This window comes from Rissa tridactyla, chromosome 3 (assembly GCF_028500815.1).
Source record: "Rissa tridactyla isolate bRisTri1 chromosome 3, bRisTri1.patW.cur.20221130, whole genome shotgun sequence".
Classification (NCBI taxonomy): domain Eukaryota; kingdom Metazoa; phylum Chordata; class Aves; order Charadriiformes; family Laridae; genus Rissa; species Rissa tridactyla.
Genome location: NC_071468.1, coordinates 125,191,052 through 125,216,491, shown reverse-complemented (window position 1 = coordinate 125,216,491; position 25,440 = coordinate 125,191,052). Strand labels below are relative to the sequence as shown.

The 25,440-nt window shown below is 49.1% G+C and overlaps 1 protein-coding gene across 7 annotated transcripts in view; it reads left to right on the top strand.

Annotated features, from left to right (window-relative positions):
- The window catches only part of EXTL3 (exostosin like glycosyltransferase 3), a 169,989-nt gene that overhangs the window by 100,071 nt on the left and 44,478 nt on the right, over positions 1-25,440 (top strand). For 5 of the 7 annotated variants that reach the window (XM_054194262.1, XM_054194261.1, XM_054194265.1 and 2 more), the window contains one exon: positions 3,579-3,673. The exons of 1 other annotated variant lie outside the window; for it this stretch is intronic. The gene's annotated coding sequence lies outside the window, so the exon portion shown is untranslated. Of the gene's footprint in view, positions 1-47; positions 2,361-3,578; positions 3,674-25,440 lie in introns of those variants that run through there. One more of the 7 variants, XM_054194264.1, reaches the window with a different exon arrangement.

The window sequence follows — 25,440 nt, the reverse complement described above, 5'->3', positions numbered from 1 at the left end:
TGCTTGGACAGAAAGCAGATGCCTGCTGTCTCGGGAATCTTCAAAACATTTCTGCTTTTGCCAGCGCTGTTTGAGGCTTTCCTGGGTTGGGTCTGCGCCAGCCACGTCGCGCTCCAGTCTTCTGCTTATCCCCTTCAGGGGCTGGCACTGCGGGGAAGCAGCGTCACCTGCCCTTGATTGATGGGGCAGTGCCGGGCAAGGCGAAACAAATACCCCGGGGATATCTGGTGTCTCCATCTCCTGGGACCGGGTCTGGAGGACCCCAGCCTGCTTCTGCCTGGTTCCTCGTGTGTGCCAGCAGCACCTCGGTGAGCCGTGTTTCAATCACAGCGCGCGTTATGGAAGAGCTAACTTTTGGGCGTAGGGATGAGGGGGAAAGGAGAGATATGTTTAGAAGAAAATTAGCACAAGGTCGTCTTTAATGCCTAATTACGATGCGTGCCGTCAGTCCGTCCAGACTGTGCTCCATCCCACAGAGCACCCGTCGCACGCTACCACGCTTGATTGTACCCCCAGGGATGGGAAGCAGCACGTCGCCCGCGTTGCCGTATCGCAGCAGAGCAGATGTGTGCCAGAGCGCTGCTGGCCCCCACCGGTGGCGGGGAGAGTCACGACACGTGTATGTGTGTTTTGGCAGAGCTGCAAAAATCAGCATTTACCACGTATGACGGAGCCACCTCCCCTTCTGTCGAGTGAGAATAACATCGCAGAAAGTGCGCGTCCCCCTGAGGGAACAACTTGGTAGCGATCAGCAGTTGTTGAGTCTTGAACAGCTTCTGCTGGTCCAGCCAGTTCTTCAGAGGCTGGGTTTTTGGGTTATTTTTTGTTTTGTTTTTAAATGGCAGCTTGCTAAGGGCCAGATACTGTTGTGACAGTACCTCTGAAATCCTTAAGCTGCTTGAATCACTCCAAGGAGACAAGCAATAAAAGAGCTGGAATAAAATGTATCCCACAATGTCCTTCACTTCTGCTGACAACTGCAGTTTAAATTACTGGTGCAACCTTTTAGCATAGCTAGCTTGTAAAAACTAATAAAAAATAAAATGAAGTCATAACGGCTACTTGCCACCACGTCTCTGATGGGGAGTAGAGAGAAACTGCCTTTCTTTTGAGGTGAGCCCGTGCTGGTGTACCATTATTGCTGTTAATATTGTATTCTGATCACTGTCATTAATATATGCTGTAATTTTTACGTTATATAAGTTACACAGCGTTTATTAGAGAAGGGGCTTTGCTGTTCTCCTAAGGTAATGTTTATCCCATGAGCACCCTAATGTTTTTCAGAGCTTATATTAGAATTGCACTTTTAAAAAAAACCAAAAGTTCTCAGGAGAGTGTTTTGTTTAACTGATGCGAATTTGGGCATCCCAGGCTGGCCAGGGCTTGGCGCAACCTGGGCTGGTGGGAGGTGTCCCTGCCCAGGGCAGGGGGTTGGCACTGGATGATCTTTAAGGTCCCTTCCCGCCCAAACCATTCTGCGATTTCCAGGTGCTCTGATTTCTTGGATCCTTTGCTTCAAGTGTCTGGAGTTTTGGGGACCCAGAATAATTCATGACTTTGGGAAAAAAAAAAAAGTGCAAAATTTAACCAATGTGGATTTTTATTTTACAAACTATAAAGCTTGCAATAAAACATTTCCAGACCTCAAAGAGCCAGCGAGGGTTGTGTACAGATGCTGGGTTCGCATAGTGTGGGTGTCGAAGCGGGTATTGTGGGGCACGTCGAAATGAAATCTTCAGCTGTGGCTGTTGAGTAACATCTTCCCTCGTGATTTCTGGAGAACTCTGGAAAGAGCTTTGCAATCCAGGGAGGAGCGAGGGGCAGAGGGGTCGGGGCTGTTAGTTCTCGTCTCTGCAAACATCTTGTAGCCTTGTGCAGATGGAAATGTGCCACGTCCTGCAGCCTGCCAAGAGAGAGAAGAGCTTCGTTCATGATACGTTTCCTTCTTCATAGCCCAGAGATGTAGGCACTTAGGAAGCATTTTGCTAGCCAAAGTGAAAAGGATGGAGGCAGCCTTTATAAGCAGCTGCCAGTCTCGTCACCAGAGCCCAGCGCCAGCCCCCGAGGACCAGCTCCATCTCCCTGCTGGGACCGGCGGCAGAGCTGGGACTGTGTGAAAGGCTGCGGGTATGGAACGCATTAGTTAAGAGCAGGGGTGGGAAGAGGGAGGCTTGGGACGTTCTGCTTGTACCGGCCGCCAAAACCGTGGCTGTCCAAAAGGCTGTGTAGGAGGGTGAAGGCGTGCGGATGGCCCTGATGAGCAGCGCTTTTTGTTCTGAAACGAAAGGAAATGCCACCTACAGCAAAGGCATCGCCCGCTGAACAACAGTCCTGCAGCCTTTGACTTCGGTTGGCAGAAGGTATTTTATTTTGTTTCGGTTTCCTATACGTATAGCTGCTGAGATCAGACAGTTGTGTGCAGCAGAAGCGTGTCTGGGAGAGGATTTGAGCTGGGGAAAAAGCTGGAGGAAAAATCATAGTGAGTTACTGGGCTCGAGGCTGGAAGTGGTGGGTGGAACTCACGGTGTGTCATGCAGCAGGTCAGACGGGATGGTTTGTGGAGGTCCCCTTTGACCTTGGCACTTACACAACAAAGTAGTTGATTCTTTTTATTTTTTTTTTTGTGGGAAACGGTCAAATGCGTGTGACTTCAGAGCTATTGGTTGCTAGGTGTTGTAGTGGAAATGTTTTCTGTGAAGGGAGCCCAGAATGCCTGCAAAGCTGGCTTTGAGCTGATGGAGCACAGAGCTGGCGGCCCACATCTCGTCCCGTTTAGCCACAAAGGATTTGAGATAGCCCTTCTCCAGGTTGTCTCGTTTAGAGAGAGGTCGCAGCAGCAGCGTTTGTAAAGCATGCTGATCATTTACCACTGCAGTTCTGCTGCTCTGGGTTGCGCTGGCTCTTGCGAAGCCAAGTACCCTCGTCCCCAGCTTCAGGTAATGAACGGGCCAGGGTTTGGTGGAGTGAAGATAACTCAGCAACTCAGTGGCAGGGACAACCAAGAGCGTCTCTCGCATCCTTCTTTAGGATCTGGCTGTCCCTGTAAGTGTTGAATTCTGCTCTTATAAGCCAAAGCATCAAATTTGGATAGGGAAGGCTCAGAGTTCATTTTGCCGGTGTTCCCGCAATGGAAGCGGCTCAGGACCAGGAGTCTGGGTCATCAAAACTTTGCTTGGGGAATTCTGGCCAGTTTGCTTTTTATTGTGGATGCCCCGCGCTCCCTTTGTGAGTCTCTGCCGTGCTGAGGAACACGCAGGAGCTGGGGATGTGCCTCGTTGCTCTGGGCATCATAGCACCCAAGGAGGTGTCCTTTGCCTTGGGCCAAATCCTGTGGCTGTTCCTCAGCTGGTGTCCTGCAGCCGCTGATACTCTTCAGCGGCCCAGATTGTCGAGCCCGTGGGAGCTTTCAGCCTTAAAACCAACTACATGGTGAATCTCTCATCTGTTTGGAGAAGGTCTGGAAGGAGTGTTTTTAGCCAATGTGCTAATAGGCAGCCTCTCTTGCCTGATGCCTCTAGGCGGTGGGTAATATGTTGCTTAAGTACATGTGGTTTTGTTTGTGTTTCTATATTAAACAGGGGAAGAACCCTTGAGATCAACGTGGGGAGAAAGAAGAAAAGCAGTGAAGGAGTCGCTGTGTGATGCACGACAGATCTGAGCCGAAGTGCAGAAGGTAAAGCACAGATGAGCCCTGCCGTGTCAGTTGGCTCCAGGCCTGGTATTAGATTGCTTTTGCCCTCGCTGTATTTTAGCACGGTCTACCAAAACACCTCTGCGCTCTGCTTACTCTGCTAGCAACACTCCCTTCTCCCTGTAGTCAAGTCAAAGTAACAGTGAGATGGGAATCATAGAATCATAGAACCACAGGGTTGGCAGGGACCTCTGGAGATCATCCCGTCCAACCCCCGGCCAGAGCAGGGTCACCCAGAGCAGGTGGCACAGGAACGCGTCCAGGCGGGGTTGGAATGTCTCCAGAGACGGAGACTCCCCCACCTCTCTGGGCAGCCTGTGCCAGGGCTCTGCCACCCTCACAGCAAAGAAGCTTTTCCTCATGTTGAGGTGGAACTTCCCATGGTCAAGTTTGTGCCCGTTACCCCTTGTCCTGTCCCTGGGCACCACTGAAAGGAGCCTGGCCAGAGCCTGGAAAGCTTGTAAAAGTTGGGCAGCAACGGTACAGGGTCACTCATGGGGTCTTAATCAAGCCCCTTATGTATTTTTCGGCCATCACCTCTTTTTTGTTAATCATCTATTATTTTTTGAAAGTTTTAGCCGAATTCAGTTGGCAGAACTGCAGGCGAAGAAGCGGCATTTCACAATATTCTGACTTCAGCAGTTTAAATTCTAATTTTAAACGTGGTGTTGCATATCACTGATGGTCTGAGCTCGCCGGCTCGGTGTCCGGGTGCCTCGGGATCCAAATCGCCGCACACAGCCCAGTGGGGGGAGTTGGGCTCTGAAACTGCATGCGTGGTCTGAAAATTTTTCTTCTTTATCATCATTCATTGGGCAGATTCTTGTCCCAAAATGCTTTGTAATCGAGGTAGGTTCACTGTGCAAGAATTAGTGCGTGGGCTGCTGATGCACAGCTATTGCGGGGGTGTGTGGCTGACCGGGAAGTGCAGGCGATCTCGCTGCAGAGGCTGCAGATTGCTGCCAGCAGCACCTTTCTCCTTCTCCAGTTTTCCCTCTCCCTCCTGGAACGAAGCCAGAGGATGGGATTTTGTGCCCTGTGCTGAGCTCCTGCAGGCAAACTCCAGAGGGTTGTCAACACTGCTGATGAATTTGGGCTTGAGCAAAGGTGTCAAGCGTGAAGCAAAGTGGCTGCAGCACAGAGTCGCTTCTGCCTCTGCCAGGGAGCGCCGTTTTCTGGCAGAGGGACACAAGGGCACCAAGAGGCAGTTGTATCCTAGGCAAAGCTGCTCTGGAGCCCGAGTTTTTGAGTGGAAGTAGCACGTGGATTGTTACTGGGAGCTGCCACAGTTATTCGAGTCGGGATTTGTCTGCCAGATCTAACTCCTGCTCTTAGGAAAACTTGGCTGAAGTGTAACGGCCCGTGATGCAGCAAGAAGCAGACTAGGTGCTCTCAAAGGTCCCTTTTGGCCTTGAACTCTACTAATCTGTGAAAAAAATCACAGCTGCGTCTCTAATGACACATGACCAGTTCAGGCCCCTGTTTTGACTTGCTGTCAAAGATTTCTCCAGGAGCGCTGTGTCCTTGTGTGTCACGTTTGGAGCATCTGCTCCCGATATACTTGGGTTGAACCGCTTCCAGCAGACTTAGCAACTGTGTCGGTGATTTCCTCCAGGAAATCCAAGCGTGCAGGATAGTCTTTAGCTTATGGGATCGTGGCAATCAAGCCTAATGGCACTCTTAAGTTGCTTTTTTCTATTTTTTTTTTACCCTGTTAGCTGTTTCCCCACCCCCAACTACATATCTCTACACGTAGGGGTTGTTTTTTTCTGCCTTATTCAAGTGAAAGAGAAAATCCTTTTTGATTTATTCCAGAGCAGCCCTGGAGCTCAGCTCCTGTGAGAGCCTGCTGACTTGGAGTTCAAAAGATCTCATGTCTTTGAGGCCAGGCTGTGGTCTTCCATCTTGCCTCAAAGTTAAACTGAAAGAGAAAATTCTTTTTTTTTCTTCTTAAAAAGAGAGAAAGAGAGAAAATAAGCATGCTGTGTAAGGGAATCAGTTGTACCTGCAGCAGAAGAGAATGCCAACGTGCAAAATTTCAGGTTAAAATCTGGTTGTTTAGCGAAGGCTTTATTTTCAAGCGCCTAACATCTTGTTTAGTAAGTGTTTCGTAGTGATAAATTCTTCCTTCTAAAGCAGCGCTTTTGGCTGGCTGGCATCCAGCCTGTGATTCTACATTAAAGCATTTTTTGGTGTTTAAACCACTACATTACCGTGGTGGCTAGAAATGGTAGTTCCTGATCCCTAATTTCCTGCAGATCTGCTGATAACAAGGCCTGGCTCCGGCAGAGTCTTGCATCGCTAACTCCCGAGTTCGGTCTTCATGTCTGCGCTGAATTTCACCGCAGGCAGGAGTTCTGGCCACTGGCATAATTGCCTGGTTGCCTAGCTGGTGTTTTCAGGAACGAATGCTGGAAGATTGGCCAAGGACATCTCCGTTCAACATTTAGGCTTCAACACTTACACCTCAGTCTCTGCGTTTTGCTTCCCCTGCTGCCCGACTTGAGATGTTTGGAGCTGGAAGCAAAGCTGCTCGAACACGGGCCCTAGCACATGCCGAGCAAGAGGCATGTCTTTAAATGTGAATTTCTAATGCTTAACTTCTAACGTCATCCTGTGGAGCGATATTAAATGCGTCCAACAGTTGTTGTGCGTCTCAAATGACCGTCTTGACATGCCGGAGGGCTTGGGTGTGGTTGATACCTTAAAACGCCTGTTACGCTGGAGACTAGAGTGATGCATGTGAAGTATTAAGCCCTATACCAAAGATGAGCTGTGCGCCTTGAGAGGAGGTGCAGACAGTTGTCTGGCATATGCAGATATGTGTGTATGTGTTTATATGCATGTAGAGCGCAAAATAAGTATGTAAAAGCTTTTATAAGCTAGCTCTGTTCCATAGGGCCCTGCTTCGTCCAGATGCGTGCGGTTGTTGCTAGAGCTGTGTATTTGGAAGGGCAGAGGGAACAGATGGAAGACCTTTAGTATATGGGGACCCACCTTTAAAAAAAACCCCAGCTCTTTGGAGCAAGGTGCCCTTGGCTCTGCTTCTACCTGGGGAAAGCAGCAGTGCAGCGGGAAGGAGGTGCTGAGCAGTGCAGCGAGGGCTCGCTCGGACGCCAGCAGAAGATAAAACACAGGTTGGGTTGGTGGAGTTTTTATCTGCAAGTGGGGTCGTGAGGGCGGCCGTGTAAAAGGGTGGGTGCTCTCCCAAACTTGTAGGTGAATATATACCTGGGAGGTGTGTATTTTTTTGTTTGTTTGTTTTTTTTAAAAAAAAGCTCCAGTGTTGGTACAGCCTACTGGGGAGAAAAAACCCAGCTTTCTTACCTGCCTCCAAGGAACAAAATGATTTGCTGGCAGAGTCGATGACAGGTCAGCATGGGGAAAGTCTCATGTGGCGTTTTGCAAGCCATTCTTATCGCACTCCTTTTTCAAAAACCCTTCCATTCAGAGTTCCGTGGAACGTGTGCTTGAGAGCACCTTACTGTTTATACCCCCCCTTTTGGAAAAAAACACATCTAGAAAGCCAGCTTAAACTAGAGTCATCTTCTGGCATGTCTGTGTACAGTAAATCCACGCAGCTCAGGTTACAAGAGAAGGACGGGCAATGGACTGACTCTTCTTTTGTTCTGTCACCGCTTCTGCTCTTTCTTCAGCAGAGAAAAACCACACATCGACCTTCTCCTGCAAACCCGTGTTCTGAGCCAGCAATAAAGTAGGAAAATGTTTTTTCCCAAATCTAATTTGAAACATGATGACTGGACCATTCTTAAACAGCTTTCAACTTAACAATAAAGAAACTTCACAGAGTGCTTGGCAGGAGCCTCTGTACATAATTTAGATCATAATCAGATGCATTAACACATTTTATATGGATCTCATGGGGGCCAAGAAGATGAGGTGTGCTGGGTAATTTCTTTCCAGATTTCTTTACCTGATTGTTTATTACTCTTGGGGACTTCATTTGTGGTCCAAATGTCACCAGCAGAATCCTGCTGCTTCATGTGCCTGCATTTAGAGTAGCTAGGAGCAAGGCTTCAAATAACCTAATTGATGTGTTATCGTCGGTCTTTCCATCTGTGTGTGTCAAAGGGAGGATGGAGAGTACGTGGGGAGGGAGGGAGGCGAGAGGAACAAAAGCAAGGACCCAGTTCTGCAAAGTGCTGAGCTCCCCCTGTGCCAGCGGCTCAGTGGGAGGGAAGGCGCCGAGAGTGCTCGACGAGTAGCGCGTTTCCCGCTGAGTACAATCATGAGCTCCGCTTCTAGAGAGCAGCACGGGGGAAGCGCTCCTTCCCCACCTTTTCATTTTAGCTGTTAAACATAAGCAGCTCTAATTTTATAAAGCTTCTGAAAGCTTTTCGGCGCTCTGTGCAAAGAAATGATCATATATCATTCGCATTGCTTCATTGTTTTGCCATGAATCCACCCATGCCAAAACCATCCTTGTTGTGAAATCTCTCCTTTGACAGAAAATTCTGTTGCTGCTTTGATAAATGATGTTTTGGATTTCTTTCCGCTCTGCTGGTTTGTATTATCCCCTCAAAAGGTGGGAAGTGAAGTTCCCTGTCACTTCAATGTCTCCTTTATACATGTTGAAGTAATAACCCTTCCCATGTGTTTCATGGGTCTTTATTAGTTATTAAATGCTGTGAACGGGGCTAACAGCAGCATTCCCCATCCCTCCCCAGCCGTGGGCTGCGCGGCCAGGCTCTGCTCCGAGACGCACGGCTCAGGGCTGAGAGCCCGGTCACCGGGGCACAAGGAGGGATGCTCCTGGGCACTGGGGGTCGCTCGCCCAGGGTGTAACCCACCAGTGGTGGCGTCGGCCGTCCAGCACTGACCCACACGATCCCCAGCTGTGGTCCAGAAATCAGCACAACCGGGATGAGAAATGGGCACAACTTGGTGGATGAGAAGCTCAGCACAAGCCAGCAACGTGCGCTGGCAGCCCGGAAAGCAAACAGCACGCTGGGCTGCATCAAAAGCAGCGTGGCCAGCGGGTCAAGGGAGGTGATTCTACCCCTCTACTCTGCTCTGGTGAGACCCCACCTGGAGCACTGCATCCAGCTACGGAGTCCTCAGCACAGGAAGGACAATGGACTGTTTGCCCAGAGGGGGCCACGAAAATGCTCAGAGGGCTGGAGCCCCTCTGCTGTGAGGGCAGGCTGAGAGAGCTGGGGGGGTTCAGCCTGGAGAAGAGAAGGCTCTGGCCGGGGAGACCTTATAGCGGCCTTCTGGTACCTGAAGGGGGCCCATAGGAGAGATGGGGAGGGACTCTATATGAGGGAGTGGCATGATAGGATGAGGGGGGACGTTTTTAAACTGAAAGAGGGGAGATTGAGATGAGATCTGAGGAAGAAATTCTTTGGTGTGAGGGGGGTGAGCCCCTGGCCCAGGTTGCCCAGAGAAGCTGTGGCTGCCCCATCCCTGGAGGGGTTCAAGGCCAGGTTGGCCGGGGCTTGGAGCAACCTGGGCTGGTGGGAGGTGTCCCTGCCCAGGGCAGGGGGTGGAACTGGATGATCTTGAAGGTCCCTTCCAACCCAAACCATTCTGTGATTCTATGAACTGAACCCGCAAGGCAGGTCAGATGTGGGCACTGCATTCAGGAAGGTGAGGAAGTGTAAGAACACAAAAGGGGCTGGACTACACCAGCTGGACTTGGGGCCGGAGAACAGGCAGAGGTACTGGCACAGCCGTGGGGCCATGGTGGTCCGTACCAAAGACACAGCCCCTTTCCCTTTTTTCCAGTGGTAGTGAAAACCACCCCTGGCTGGAAAGCCACAGTGTTTTACTGGCGCGCAGTGAACAAACGCTGTGGCACAGTGTGGCCAAAACAGGTTTGAGTGCAGAAGATCCTTTGGAGGCCAAAGGCGAAGCACTGATTTCTGTTTGCCTCTTTCCTTGGGGTTTTTTTTTTTCCCCCCTTAATAATTGTTTATCAACAACACTTTCTCAGGCGATGATGCAACAGCATCCCAGATTAGCCCAGATCGTAAAGTGACTTTTACAACAGAACATAATGATGATGAAGAAATGAGTATCCTTAAAAATCAGGAGTGATTGGGTTGCTGACTTCCCACTTCATATGCTGAGCGAGTCCCTGTGTCTCACCCCCCGTGACACCGCGGAGCTGTGCTGTTGCAATGTTGATGGGGAGAACGGCGGGGCTGAAGAACTGAGTCACCCAGTGGTTTTTCCACAAACACCTGCCTTTCCCTGTGTTTTCCAGCGAAGAACTGAGGAATGGCATTACTTGCAGGATATCCTGCCCTGAGGGATAAAAATTATGGTGGTTGGGCTCTCCTGAACAAACCCTTTCCCCTCCATCTCCTGCTTATTTTGACTCATGAGAGCATCAGAGCAGGCTGATAAGGGCTCCAAAGGCTTTGCGCAAGCAGGGCAGGCAGGGAGAAAATATCCCCAGTGCCTTTGCTATTTATAGCCAGTTCACAAGCAGTTTCCTTGCTTCCAGTGCCCAAACTACCAGCTGTGACTGATGTATTCTCCTTAGGTCAGCGGCACGTACCGCGACCGACTTGTCTTGACAAGCTCGGGGGGGTTATCGGTTCAGCTGACGACTCTGCTCATGCTGTGGTTTGGCCAGGGCAGGGACACGCTTGGTTGGGCTGTGGACGGGGGTCTGAGGTTGCCGGGGGCGGGTGAAGGAAAAGGAGTGGTTTGGTTTCTATTTGCTTAAGATCTACTTGGCTTGGACTTCAGAATTACTGATGTTCAACCTGTCTTTGTACCAAACCACTGCCACTGTTCAAACAACTGCTCAGCTAGAACTATTGGATTACCTCTCACTAAAGCATTGTTTGATTTGTCTTGCTGTTTTGTCAAGCCTCTGAAGATAATAGCTTGCTTTAGCCTTTCGTCTCCGGATAGCATGAAAGAAGCGTCCGTCCAGAGGGGGGATGTGTTGCTGCATTCTAACTTCTGTGAGTTAGAAGCACCGTGGCTTACCTGCATGGGGTGGGATCCGTACAGCCTTCACCTGCCTTCTCCTTTATGTCCTGCAGGTATTGCTTGGCTGGGTAAGAGTTTTACTTGCTGAAGATCTGACGGGTGCTGATCTGTTCCTGCTAGATCACAACTGCTGTCTTCTCCTACTGCCTAGTTTGGGTAGCCCCTTACAGCTCATATCTGGGGAAAAAAAAAAAAAAAAAGGTGTTGAAAGTCTTCCAGCCATCTTGTCCGTGTGGTTACATGCTAAAATGCAAGGAGGAAAGTGTGGCTTTTCCGCTGTGAGCTTTGCTTGTGTGCCTTGGCTTGTCCTTCTCATGTTTGGTTTGGGGAGAAGAGCAGAACTGTTGCTGAGTGGGGAAACTGAAGAATTTAAGTTCTCTTTTGCCTAATTTCGGGTGTATATAATCTGCTACTTGGTGGATTCTGTGTAAGTGTCATAAGGATGGACATAGACATAAATAAGGCAGAATGTGAAAGATGGAACACTTAAACTCTTCTGATGGTTGGAAATGGGAAGTGCCTTTTTTTCTTTTTCTTTTTTTTTTTTTTTAAATCGGGCAGTAGGATGCCGGCAGTTGTGCGTGTGTGTGGTTGCCCTCCACTGGTTGATATTAGAATGACCTCCCTGTATCAGAGACTTTTTTTGGCCAAGATCAGTGTTTCAGTGTTGACTTTGAAGAGGGTCAGAAGCCTTTCAGATGCAGGGATGGGTTGTTGAGAACTGGTGAGTGGGACTGCTCACTCTGGGCAAGCCTCTGCCATCCTGGGCAAGAGGCAACATCTGAGCTGGTGGAGCAGGAGGAATTATCCAGTGCAGAAGGATGCACGGAATCCAACTCCATCACTCAACATGGCCAAGGTTTGCAGAGGGGTAGCCAGGGCTTGGAGAGGCTGCGAAACACATTCTGCTGCAAGACGTGGCTCTGAGCAATCTGTCATCGGGGCCCGGTGACCCCATGGGGCACGTCACACCTCAAAATAGGCAGCACACCCCTTGCCTCCTGGGCTGTTGGGGGGAGTAGGCTTGAGTTATGTATCAGGCTGAGAATTATGCGACAGTCTAAATTAAAACATCATTTGCTGAACTTCAGTTTTATGAAAATAATCTGAAAGTGAGTTTATCAGCACTCAAATGGCTGTTACAGCGGAGAAGCTCAGAGGATTTAAGGGAACTGCATCCAGCAGTTGTGATTTCCATGCTGGTGTGTTATACCCTGTCCTTGAAGGTTGCTGATATTCAGTAAGTGGAGTAGTCCTGGTCAGCAAAACCAGTGACTTGTGGGTTTGATTGTTTGGGTTTTTTCCTTCTGGATCAGAACCAGGAAAGTCAGGAAGGCGGCTGTGTGCCTTACAAGACCATAGTAAGGTCTTGCTTCTTGCTCTGCACTTGAAACCCTTTCAAAATGTGTATGCTAGGAACTATAGATTTTTTTGTCTTCTATGGATTTTGGCAAGACAGCTGTTGGAGTAAGGTGAAAGGAAAACGAACCCGAGAGGGGCTTTCGATTTTGGCTAAATCGGTAGTTACACTTTCCAGTAACAACAGAAGGCATTTAAAAAACCAAAACGAAACAAAACCCAAAACCTGGTGACACCTGGATTTCAAAGACGGCATCTGATCCATTCTTTTTGCCTTCCACTAAAGACGGGACCAGGGTAAACACGCCTTGTTTATCTCTCTGCGTGTTGGATACGTGAAAGAATTTGGGGAAACAGTGATGTAGTGGTTGAGCAGAGAGATGGGAGCAGAGGAATCTTTAAAAGGATGTCTCTTAAAATGTCTTTTAACATCAGCCCAACCCATTTGATCTCACAGTGTTGCTCTCATGAATGTTTATCACCTCCTACAGGTATTAAGACACCATAAAAGCACCTTGAATTTTACTGCGGAAGTGGTAGATGTGTCTTAATTGCACAGATATATTCCTCTGTCAAGACGTAAACATTAGAGAAAAGGAAGCAGAGTGTGCTGGGAGACTTTCCACCTTTCACGAGGTTATCAGTTCAATGAAGCGCTTATGAAGAGTTATTTTTATTATACATTAGAGCTTTACCTATTTCAGGTACCTCCAGGAAAGACTTCTACCTTCTCTTTGGCATTTCTTTGAATCAGAGAAGGAATCAGGTTGGAAGGGACCTCTGGAGGTCTCTAATCCAACATCCTGCTTGCAGTAAAGCTGCCCACAAAGGTAGATGAAGTTACTCAGGGGTTTGTCCTCTTGAGGTTTGACCATCGATGGGATGGAAGGTCTACCACCTTTCTGGGCTCCCAGTCATTTGTTTTCCCTCTGTATATCCAGTCATAAGAGACTACATCAAAAAACCTTGCTGATGTCAAGGTAATCAACGTCAACGGCTGTCCACTCATCTACCAAGCCAGTCACTTGCTTACGGAAGACAGTCAGATTGGTGAGGTACAATCTGGGACATCTGTGCTGTCCCAAATCACCATTTTGCCCTTCATGGCCATGGGAATGGCTTCCAGGAGGGTTTGTTCCGTCCATCCCTGCCTACAGACTTCTGCCAGCAGCAAAGTTCTGTGTAGGCATCTGGGCAGGGTAAGTGCTGCCTTTCCAGTTGCATTGGTGTCCTCTTTATTCCTCCCGCTGAGTTACAAATACTCTCAAGAGCGAGTTTGTGTTGTCAAAGTTAATTCTTGGAAACTTACTGCAGATAACCTTGGCTTCGTCTTGACTTGGCTGCTCGCGGGCTTTCATTGCCTTAGCTAATAAAGCCTTTACAATTGCTTGGAGACACTTGGAAGTTGTTAGTGTTTAAATAAAGGGATTAATTTCAGGCATCCTGCTGCTAAACTGGTGTGTTTGAATTTTGAAAAAGTGCATTTTCCTTGTGAGGTGCGAACAGGCTCTGAAAACCGGTTAACTTTTATCAGCTAAATGGACTGTAACTCCTTGTGAGGGGCTGCTGAACTCTTCGGCATCGATTTACACTTGCCAGGCAATGGAAACAATTGTGTTGGCTCCATGAAGAATAAATAGAGAGGGGTCTCACGGTATGAATATGGGAAGGTGTGTCAGGAACGCCTGCCCTTTGAACCTGCTCCTGCGCTTGATTTTATTGATGACTGAGTCAGTATTTTAACATTTCCGTGCCTCGGTTTCCTTGCCTATAAATTACTTGCGTCTTCCTTTTGAGTTATTGAGGACAGCTTGGCTACCACGTATAAAATGCCGTCAAGGTAGGGTGCCAAGTGAATATAAACTATTTTATATTTAGTGCCTTTTGAAATCTTGGACTTTTTGTTCTCCCTTTTATCTGTTTCTTTCTTTTTAATCAGACAAAATGGAAATAAACTCAATCACAGCTGTTGCTGGAGAAGAATCATTAGGCCCATCCAGCTGGCTCTCTCGGGGCCAGCGCAGGATTGTTCCCTGTGCTGCATTTCAAAAGTATTTTATCTCCTTTAGTCTTGCGGGTGTGCGGAGTGATGAGCGTCTTTCACTTCTATCAGCTCTCTTCATTGATCTAGGTGGGAAGAGCTATTTTTAGGTGGCTGTAAGTAAACGGACACCGAGCACCGCAGAAAGGGAACCGGGTTATTTTGGGAAACCCATCAGCAGCTGTTCTGACAGGTCCTGCTGCAAGTTCTGTCTTCGGTTGGGCTGTCTCAGGTTGTGGTATCAGTTCCCGGGGTTGTGAACCTGGTTTCTTGGGTGGGATTTGCTGTCCGAATCCGGAATCAGCAGCTGCTGAAGACTGTCTTGACGGCGTCAGTCTATGAGAATTAATTCCCCCTAAACCAGCCTGGCTTGGAGGGATGCAGGGTGATGACTGAGCTGGAGGTTTTGGGGCAGAAGAGTCATCTTAGGGGCAACGTGAAATACACCTCAAGTGGAGACAAGCCCATGGAGACAATGTCACGGTTCGAGCTCTGGATGGATATGCCGAAGAGTTGGCATCTGTTAGTGGCTGCGCAGCAGGTTTTGGTGCGCTCCTGGGCAATTCGTTTGGGTTTATTGTGCTTCAGTGGCTTGCAGAAGGATGACATTTTCTGGGTTTCACGTAGTGTTTTTTCATAAGCGTTTTGGGACAGCTTCTGCCTCTCGCTGGATTTGTGCATGGAGCTTGCCGAGGCTGCGCGGAGCCATTAGCCACTCCGGTTACTCGTCTGTGAATGTGTGAGTTGGAGTCCGTCGGGGAAATGACTAAACCTCCACCATCGCTGGTTGGAGAGCTTGAAAAGCCCAGGCAGGAAACATTGTGTATGTGATGTAGTTGCACATTATCTTCTCTCTGTCTCAGCAAAGACCCAAGTCTGATTTCAAAGGTCAGAACACGCTCTCACCTGGGTGTTCCAGGCCTTTTATAGAGCGGTGGAAGGCCATTACCTAAAATTAGCTTGCTGCTTGGGGAAAGCTCCTATTAGCTCCATATTAGGACTCTTTTCAAAGCTCTTGATGATCATTTACTTGATGGGCTCCTATTGAAGCTCATGGGTACAAGGCAGAAAATGGGAGACAAATAGCACCTGATACTGCTTCCTGACTGAGAAGAAAAACGGGGTGGGCTTTTTGGCACAATTCCTCTTCTGTGGTGGTTTTTGGTGGTGTTTTTGGTTTTTTTTAAGGATCTCTAGTAAAGCTTTCCTAGGCAGACCAGTGGACTGCCTTTAGAGTCGGACTTATTTTTATTTTCCTCCAACTTCCTGATGATCCAGACTTGCTGGGGAGCACTGGGAAGGGGAGCACGTGATTCCGAAGCAGGCTTAAATTGTAAAGCGCAGTCAGATCTGCTAAGCAACAGCATTGACACATTTAAATAAATCTGCTGTTGAGTAATATAGAGTGACATATTGAGAGCAATTAAAAGAAAAAAAAAGAAACTCGGCACAAATTTAGGAAATGACTGGAACAAAAACAGAACATAGATGTTAGAGAGGAGGCTGGAGAAAAGAGAGGGAGGGCTACTCCGCAAAAGGAGTGTACTGGAGGACCAGGATGTCCATCAGGAAGGATGAGACAACAGCAGAAATGCAAATTTATGCTGAAATTATCCCTTGGCAAGTAGGATCCTTGTATTTCTACTTGTCTGCCAACCCTGACGGTCGCAAGGATTGAAAAGATGAACGCTGCCTAGATCAGAGAGGAGCACGTGGTGGGATGTCAGACAGCTTAGAGAAGGTAAGGTGGCAGTTCTTCTTCCGGTGGCTTTCTTAGTCTTGGTCCTCTGGGGCCGTGGTGAGTTGGGTGGGAGTCCTGTTGTACCCGTCGCTGTAGAGGTGCGTAACGCTGTAGAAGAGGGCACAGACTGAATTAGGAGAGTTTATATTGAAGCTGATGAAAGGAAATCACCTGCAGAGCTCAGCTGTGGAACTCACTGCTGCAAGAAGCTATGAAACCAAGCGCTTGCTGTGGTTTTCCTTTTCTTTTCTTTTTTTCTTTTTTTTTTTTTAAACAGTTCAGGCTTTGTACAGATGAGAATGTACGTGATTGATTGCTTCAAAAAAGTGTTTTGGTGGGCAGCTTCTGTTCTTCGAGGGCTCACGGAACTCCTATTTGCTAGTGGTTAGGGGAAGATTGTTCCGAATAAGCTTTTCTGTGACTGTGATTTATGAGTGTTTCGCACCAAAGCAGCTGGAAATGAGCACTCAGGAGTTGCGGGGTTGAAGTGGATGGATCATTGGCTTTGTCTAATATAGACACCCTCCTGGTTTTTTTTAGTATTTTTATTGGATTCTATACAGTGGTCAAATTGGGTTGTGAATTTTGTGGCTATCTTAATGACTTGGTTCCAAGCCGATGCCTTCATGTCTGTGTGTATGGCACGTTCGCAGTGGAGTTGGTGGCTGTGTCACTGAGCCCTTCAAAGCCTGTGTTCACCGGCAGCTTTCCCAGCCTCTGGGAATGTCTCCCCTTTCCTTGGCTGGGCATCAGGTATTTACTTTGGACACGAGCAGCTTTTGTCCAGTGGATGGCAATAGCTAACTCGCTCACTAGCCAAACTATTGTGCTATTAAGCCTAAAAGGGAGATAGCTGTGCTGTCCCTCGCGATATTTTTCTGCCATCTGAGCCGTTTATGGCTCAAGGCACTGGGATGAGAGCGAGATGGCACAGCGTGAGAGATGCTGGGCCTTCCTCTTCTGTCCACAGTAACTGATGCAAATGGCCTGAAGAGGTGTTTGTGGCTTCCTTGCCCATTAGGTCCTCTCGGCATCTATTCTGCAAATGGTCCCTGAGGCTGGCATGAGTTGGAAATGGTCTGATCTTTGGGATGATGGCTGGGAGACAGCAGCTTGTGTTGGAAGCAGTTGCTTCATCTGCACGAGCGTTGTGCTAGCGGAGTGTCCCACTGCCCGTTCCTGAGCTGCTCCGAGGACATTTGGCCCCACTTACCCAGCAAAAATAGCTGTTGTGCATTGGAGATTTCTGCCTGGAGTATTTTTAAGCCTGGCCAAAGTAGCTTCAGCCTTCCCGAGCGTACCCCCACTGCTAACATTTGGATTCTCTTCACCTTCTGTGGTGAGCGGGCAGGTGGGACTGCGCATGGTGAGGATTACTTGGGCAGTCTCCGAAGAGCGGAGCGTATCCACGATATCCACGGCACACAGTTTCTCTGGGAATTTTCCCTCTGGACCACGAAAGTGCGTTAGCGATGTTAAGTGTTCGAAGGCCCGTCAGCTATGAATAAGATCAGTCCTGCCCATCCTGCTGCCAATCCGGGGAAGCTGTTACGCCATTAACTTTGCGAAAGCTTGGCTGGTTCAAGCTGCGAGCACAGGTCTCACCGCGCCTTGGTTGAACTAAAGCATTTGGGCGTTCTGTGATTACGTCAGACAGATTGTCTCAAAGCCACAAGGTATTTAGCTGGCCTGGGTGCTCGATGCCAGTTAATAAGGATTTCTTTAAAAAGACACTATTGCTTAGCATTACACGGTCTTTAATGTTGTTAGAGCGTTCTAATAAAATGGGACTTTGGCATCTGGTCTTATCTGTTAGACTTCCAATAACTTTTGAACCTATCAGCTGTTTTCACTCAGAGGGACAGAGCCCGCCAAAGCATTAACTCCCTGTAAATATCCTGAAAATGGGAAACTGAGGCTCTTTATGGAGTACTGGAGAACCCCGTGGAAAGTCGAAGGCATCAAGCAGTAAGAATTCAGGCTTCATTTGTGCTGGTGTTCCCCGAAGTACTTGTTGGGGCTACATTGAGACAAAAGATTATATTTTTCTCCGAGTACGGTGCTGAGCATCGCAGGGGCTGTTACAAGTGCCTGACTAAATTAATAATCATTCCAGCTGTTTCTCCAGCTAGCTAACAGGACACCATTAGGTTCGGGAGAGCACTTGGGAAGTGCCTTTGGACCAGGCTGTATGCTTGACAGATTTTTGGTTTCAAAGGCAGAGGATTTAAAAAATAATAATAATAAACCAACTCACACAAGGACTCGTGCTTTGGTGCCTTGGCCTGGCAGGCAGCGTTGAAGCTAAAAGCTCTATTAGTGGGTTTCAATTTACTCGGGCTGAATCCTTCCCTGAGGATTGCTCATGTTCTGTGGAATTACAGGGTTTGGCGTGGTAATGTTTTTCCCCTTTATTTCTCCCTTTTGCACTTTCTTGGTGCAGGCAAAACGGCAGCAGAGCCCTGCAGAGGCTGGAGAGGCGTGAGAGCGCTCAAGGGCTTGCAGGGGAGCGCGGCTCTGTTAGATCGGGAGATGTGCGGGTACAGCAAGATGCGGTCGGAGGAGATGAGCGATGCTTGCAGGCTTCGGAAATTATAAACGTCAATAGAGGAAAGCAGAGACACCCAGTGCTGGGTCTCTGCCCTCTAACTGCTGGTCCTTAGCTGACTTGCTGCGAAGAAGGAGGCTGGAGGCGGGTCACAGGGAAGCAGGAAGAAGGACGTGGACGAACTAAACCGATGGGCTGGCATCGCTCATCCGTGGAGGCTGCAGAAGACGCAGCGAGGCGGTGGGGTTGTGGGAGAGGGAGGACAGGAGAGACCCAAATAGGGGAAGGTGGGTATTGGGGCAGCAGAGGAAAGGTGGTGAGAGAGCGGCAAAGAAAATGATCTCGGCAGCTGCATTTTGTGCGGCTACTCCTGTATCCTGCAGCTGTTCATTAGAAATTCTGTTTATGCCACAGGGAGTTTTGGAGTCTCTGAAGCTGACACAGTTTTAATAGACAAAGACATTTTGAGTGCAGCACATCTGCTCCGGGATGCTGAGGAACAGGCTCCATGCGGCAGTGCCATTGGTTGAAGCATTTCGTCATGCTTTTTTTTTTTAAGACCTCCTCTCTTTTATCCTAAAAAGTAAATTATGAGGTCAAAAGAAGTGCTGTGTTTGCTCATTAAGTTTGCAGCCATTAAACAGTCCTGCCGTGCTCTTCCTAATATCCCCGAGTTCCCAGCCCCTAGAGCTGGCAGAATTGCCTTTTACTTCGAAGGATCCCGAAGCATTTCACAAAAGCGGCCATCACGGAGGTCCGAAGCGGCGGTTTGGTAAGGAATATGCTGTGTAACACGTGGGAGTGCAAAAAAAAATAGTCAGTGTGAGTATGGGGTAACACTCACACTTCCCGGAGCGTGGTGGGTTGTTGACGCCTCCTGAGCCCCAGGTGTGAGAGCTGGCAACTGGAAGAGTCCAAATAAAATGAAATCATGTATAAATGGTGTATATGACAGGAATTCCATATAACTCGGAAGCTTTGTTATGAAGGTTTTGGTGGGGTTTTCCTGCTGTCAGGTTTCAGATATTAAGAGTGGCTTAACAGGGAGCCAGTCGGTTTGGGCTGCGTCTTGAGCAGCCCCGTTGGGACCCTCAGCCTGGGCACAAGCGTGGGGCTGGGGGGAGGCTGCCACAGGGCAGAGGCCTCCTTTTCGCCTGATCACTGATGTAACACCGCATTATTAAAAATTTGGCAAGTGGGTGTGTTTAATCGATCGATTTATTTCTGGGCAGACTCAATCTAATCCTTAGCTTAACTTTTATAACCCGTGGCTTTCCAAAACCCATCTAATCTCGCTCAGTCATTGAGTCCACCTTGTGCAGGTGAAACATCAATTCCTTCCTTCGCCTCCAGCTTTGGCCACGTTCCTTTGATCCCTCTTTCCCTGACCTCTCTCTTGGGCCGTCATTAAACAGAACAGTGTAACTTTGCCCTTCCTAACTGATCTGTTATTACTACATCTGTCCCCAGTGGTTTCTGGATGTCTGTCCACCTACCCATTGCGATAGGAGCAGTCTCTGTGCCGGACACACGCGCTGAGCGGAGTTTGCTGTCTCCCATCCTGCTTCTTCCAGGGACTGGGTGGTGTTTGTCTTCTCCAGCCACGCAGCTGGAGACTAGGTTTGTCATTTATGTTTCTTCGTGATTTCTTGCGAGCGAAGCGCTGGGCACCAGTGACAGAACAGCACACAGCGTGTGTCAAATTATCCAGCATTTCAAATCCAAGCGGTGACTTCGCTTTGTAGAAATTTAATTACGATGCATTCTGCTAGTGCTTATCTTCTATCATACACTCTTCTGCTGGTTAATAACTTCATTAAGCACACCCACAAGCTTCAGGCACAGTGTTTCGTTCGCTCTGTGTATTTTGAAGTGCCGTATGCGGCTGCTGCCACATCTGCACATCCCAGCCCGTATAGTGCAAGTGTCCTGCACAGCCCTTCATTAGCCGGACTGTAAACGTCTGGTGTGTGAGGCCAGCTTGAGTCACCCGGTCGGGTTCCTCTCTGCCTTGCACAACGACAGTAATTACCTTTTCTTACTTTATTTCAGACGTCATAACATTGCTTTAGCTGGCAGAGATCTTACCCGGAAGGCCTGTCCCAGTGGTGCCTCTCGGTTTCAGGAGAGTTTATCTGGCACAGCGCTTAGGCCAGCAGCATTTTTACGGCAAGGATGCCACACGCCGTCTGCCTTTTGGCGGCACGTGGGTGCCTGGCACAGGAGCGAGATGTGTAGGTACGCTTCGTGGTGCTCCCTGAGTGTTTTCAGGGCAGGCCGTGCCCTGGGGAGCTCGCAGGTTAAACGCATGGGGAGGGGAATGGCCAGACGCGTGTGTGCACCGTGGCTTGGTTCACCGCTGAGCCGGGCCTTTAGGAAAGGCTTGCTAAGGTGCAGTGCTGGGCTGATGGGTGAAAGGAGCTCCTGGGGCATCAGAAAAGACACAGGAGGAAAATGCTGTGTGATACAATCCAGAAGGACCAGTAAAGCTGTGCGTGCTCGTGTGATGAGTGAGGAGGGAGCAGTACAGCCGTGAACTTTTCTCAGAAGGCTAGCAAAGGCAGAATATCCTTGGATATAGTTTTGCCCCATGGCTCGTTTTTTTGACGGGGGTGTGATTTCTCCAGAAGCAGCCGTTGCGATCCAGTCTCTCTGTGCAGAGCGCATTTCCACTCTCCTATCTGGCCAAATCTACATGAATACGCACAGTCCGAAGTCTGCCCATGCCCAAGTGCTACCAGTATAACAGCGGTAGTGGGGCTGGGATGCCATTACCAGCTAAAGAGGGATAGCTTTTGCACAAGCCCAGCGGTGCTGGTGACATGATGGCGTGTGGCATGGTGACATCTTTCTCCTGAAGCTTCTGCAGACGGTGAAGATGCAGATTAGTTGGGCCACTGGGTTCCTGCTGTGTCGCACGCCTGTGAGCGCGGCAGAAAAGCATTTAATGTCCCTCGCCTAATTGGGACTGTGTGACTCGAGTGTCTGGTGATGAGAGAGGGGTTTTTACCCATAGGACCCTCTTTGAAGCTCGTCCAAATTAATAGAGTCCTGGCAATAGTTGTGTTTGTGCATCTGAATTTCTAGCTTGTTTTGTAATGAACTGTGTCGGATAAGAATCCGCCTGCTGTATAAATATGGGTGATTACAGCGCGTCAGGTAATTTAGTTATTTGGCATGATCGATCGGGTTGTCTGAAACGGAGCGGCCTCCACTTAACTTGGTGATGAAGCGCTCTCCAAAAAGCGCAGAAGGCCGTCAGGTTGTTAATGAGACCCAGTGCGACTGCCCGCCCCCCGCATTTCTGAGAGGAGGGGAATCGCGGCGCAGATACAGATGGGAGGACGGGGAGCGGGGGAAAGAGCTAAACAGGGAGGGGAGGTACATTTGGAGTTGGTTAGCCCGGTTCATTCGGCCACGTAGCACCGACAAATTTAACGTCTCTGCACCTTGGTTTGCCCAATTTCTATAGGCTTTCCCTGGATATAAACTTCCCGGCGTGCCTGGGTCACGAGGACTGCCTGCTGACCTGCCCCCTTGCCCGCTGAAGTCCAGGGGAAGCCACCCGTACGATTTCATACTCGTTAGAGGCCCCTCACTGGAGATGCTCAGTCTCCAGCACTGGCTTATTCGCTGCGTGCGGGAAATGGGCAAACTTTCCGAAAAACCCATGGAGACAGGTTATTTTCCATAGTGACCCACCCTGCTAAGTGAGATGCTGTGAAATGTTACATGTGTTTCTGTGCTGTTTGGGCAATATTTCCTTTTTCTTATAACTTAGCCAGGACAAAGAAAATTATAAATTTGTGCGTAATTATGACCTGAAGCATCTCTCAGAGCGGGAGCCTGAATTCTGCCACGTGGTTGTTTGCTGCCGAGGAAGTGGTGATGATAGGGTTTTAGGGGGGTGAGAGAGGTTTATATTTTTGCCTTGGGGAAGATAATGTGCCTGAGCTATCTAGGGCTGAAAACCACAACGGATACCAAGGACCTGAGCTGTCTCACAAAGTCAGCCTTGGGAAAGCCAGCCCTCTCCTCCTGGCTGGAGTTGACCTCTGCAGGCCTCTCTCGTACGACGCAAAGCACTTGGCTCTTCGCTGTGGTTTTACCTCAAGACAGTTCTCGTTCATTAATTGCTTCAAGGAAAAAGCAAAAAGAGCCTTCCACTCCTCCCACACCGAACGTACCCCTTTTAGCGGTGAACAAAAGACCAGCCACACACCTACTCCTTGGGTGGCTTGTGCCGCTGCACACGACGGAGCAAAGTACCTGCTGCCTCGCTTTGCTTCCTGCGTCCCAAAAAATCTTTAACACTTAGTAAATGGGAATGCAGTGAGCCCTTGTGTGGCTGTAGGGATTTACCAGGTTTCTTGTAAAGCTCTGCCCTGCGGTCCCTCGCGCTGAGGTTTGGAGGGGGGGCGAACTTCGCATCCAGGGTGCTCTGCCATTCGGTACCGCAGAACACAAAAGGATTTGCTTGGAAGCTGGGTATCTTTTTGTGTGGAGAAGCACTTGCGCGCAGCCTGGAAGAATAAATAAAACAATACGGCTGGTTTATTACCAGAAAACAACGCTAAATAATAAATTTAAGAACTAAAAGCTCTATAGGTAAAGTAGATTTCGCAATGCATTATGCAAAAAGCAAGAAGGCACCAGAGAAGGAAACCTCTGGAAAAAGGCAGGCAGGGAAGATGGACGATCTTGCGGACAGGACAATTAGATGGGGAGTGAATCCCAAGCTGGCAGAGGTTCTGGGGTGACCTTGGGTGAGTTTTTTCTCCGTACCTCCATTACCTGCTCTCTGCAAACTGGATGCGGTTTTACTGTCTAAGGATTTCATCAGAATAAATGAACGTTCATGAATCACTCGGTTAACCTCGGCTGAGCAGCATGACAGACCCTTCGCAGAGGGCGAAGCAGGCAGGTACCTGGAAGCACCTGGGCGAGAGATTTCTGTACCTTCTGCTTGCCACAGTACTGAGCATCTCCTGGAGCAGGCCCTTGTCCCTGTGCCCCAGATGGGGCACAAATATCTGCAAGCCAGACTGTCAGTTCTTCACTTGTCTGCCTTGAAGCAACTTGAGTCCACCTTTACTTTGTAAAGAGGGAGGGTGAGGCGTGGAGGTTGTGTGATTTCCCCTGGGTGCTGGAGAGAGGCAATGTTGAGAGCTGGGGGCAGACCCAGGACATCTTGAGTCCAGGTTTCTGCTCACCTTTCTGAGTTATTGCCACCTGAGGGCTCAGACGCAGAACCATACAATCATTTAAATTGGAAGGAACCTCTGGAGGTCTCTGAACTTTGGCATTGTTCAGCCAAATTTTGAATATCTTTTGACCTCCTATCATGAGGGCCAACTATGGCCAAGCGGGTAGTGGCCAGAGCTGCAGTTTGATGACACTCCCCACGTCCACATGTTTTTTCTTTCTGGCAGTGCCAGAGCCCTGGAAGGTCTGGTTGCTGCCACCACAGATGAATTTGGGGTTGCAAGTCATCGGCAGGAGGAACCTCCACTCCCAACCTCCACTCCCAACCCTTCCAGTCCCCCTCGCCACTCCCAGCCCAGATGTCCAGTGCACTTCTGCCAGTTCTCCCTCCCTTCTTTTCCTTCTTTCTTTCCTGCAATGATCAGGCAACTCAACTTTCATCCTTGAGGGAGTTGGGCTTCAATTTACCTCCATGCCTGGGGTGGTTACCTCTACTATCTCTTTCGGGTGTTGATTTCCCTGCTCAATTGTCATAAGCTCTCAAAGGCAGCAGCAGAAGTACAAGATGATCTGTTTCATGAGGTCTCACCTGTTGGGGTTTATCAGCTGGTGATGCTGCTTCTGGGTTTTCTTGCCATGAAACTTCAGAAGCGGGGGTTGCTTCTGAGAAAGGTCTGATCCTCAGTTTGCCCTCTGGGGCTCCGCAACCAGTGACGGTTCATGCTGATTATAATGATTCTTTCAGGAGCTACAGCAGAGTAATGTGCTTGTTCCGTGCCTGGAGGGCCTGCAGGTCCTGGCACTGAGCGGCTCCAGGATGGGAGCACGGGTTGCGGGCTGGTACCCTGGGGTGTTGCATGCTGGGTGCCCTTGGTGAGCGATGCATGGGAGAGACCATGGGTTGCAGGCGTGAGTGCTCTTCCCCCCTGAGAAGATGGGGTGGAAAGCAGCTCTCAAAGGATTTGTCCTCAAGTGCCCCTTCTAAACCACCCCAGATACCTCTCTGATCCCTCTCTGCTCTCACAGTTAAGGTTGGTGGAAGGTCTGCAAAGGAGAGAAAGCCAGAAAAGCTCTCCTGAGGTCCTGCATTTTCTCTTCTGGTTGCATTTCTCCCCCCATCTCCGTTCCCCATCCAGATGAGCTGTTGGAGCAATTTGCAAATGCAGTGGGTCTCTTTCTTCTCTCTCCTCCCCGCGAGGATTTCTGAATTGCAGGAGACACCTTTATGAAGATTGTTAAGATGAAATGATGCTGTACTGGGAGTGCTGGTCCTATGCCGTCAGGGCAGGAGGCCGCCTGGCCGCAGAGAAGGTAGCAAGCGTGGTGCAAAGCCAGTGTCCGTGTTGTCTGGGACCTGTCTCCAACAGAGCACACAGGGAAAGAGCAGAAGAACAGGGTGAACGTACATGATACTTCCCCTCATGTAATTTAGCCGCTGCCTTCTTCAGCACACGTGGTCTCCTGATGTTGCTGGAATGAGCACATGGAGGGGCTCTTTTTGGGTGTTTGCCCAGGACCTCTTTACCTCACGCATTCCCAGCTGCGCATGGGGAGCGTGGCTGGAAGCAGGTTTGGCTTCGTATGGAGCTGCAAACGTGGTGAATGTTTCTCGGTTTAGATAAAAGCTTCCTGAAGCCGGGGATGCAGTTTATCCCCTGAATTTACAGATTACAAGACCCTTTACCGGTTGTGCGTGTAGCAGCGTTGATCTTCGCCTGGGAGAATTTCTCTGTACCTGTGAGCTCTCGAGATGGTACAAATCCCTCGTGATGATCCCTAAGGCTGCAGCACGCAAAGCATTTCAGAGTGAATTTTCCATCTGCTCCTTTTAAAGATCTGCTCTCAAAGGTACCTTAAAGCACACACCTAATAGATTTATTTTCCTT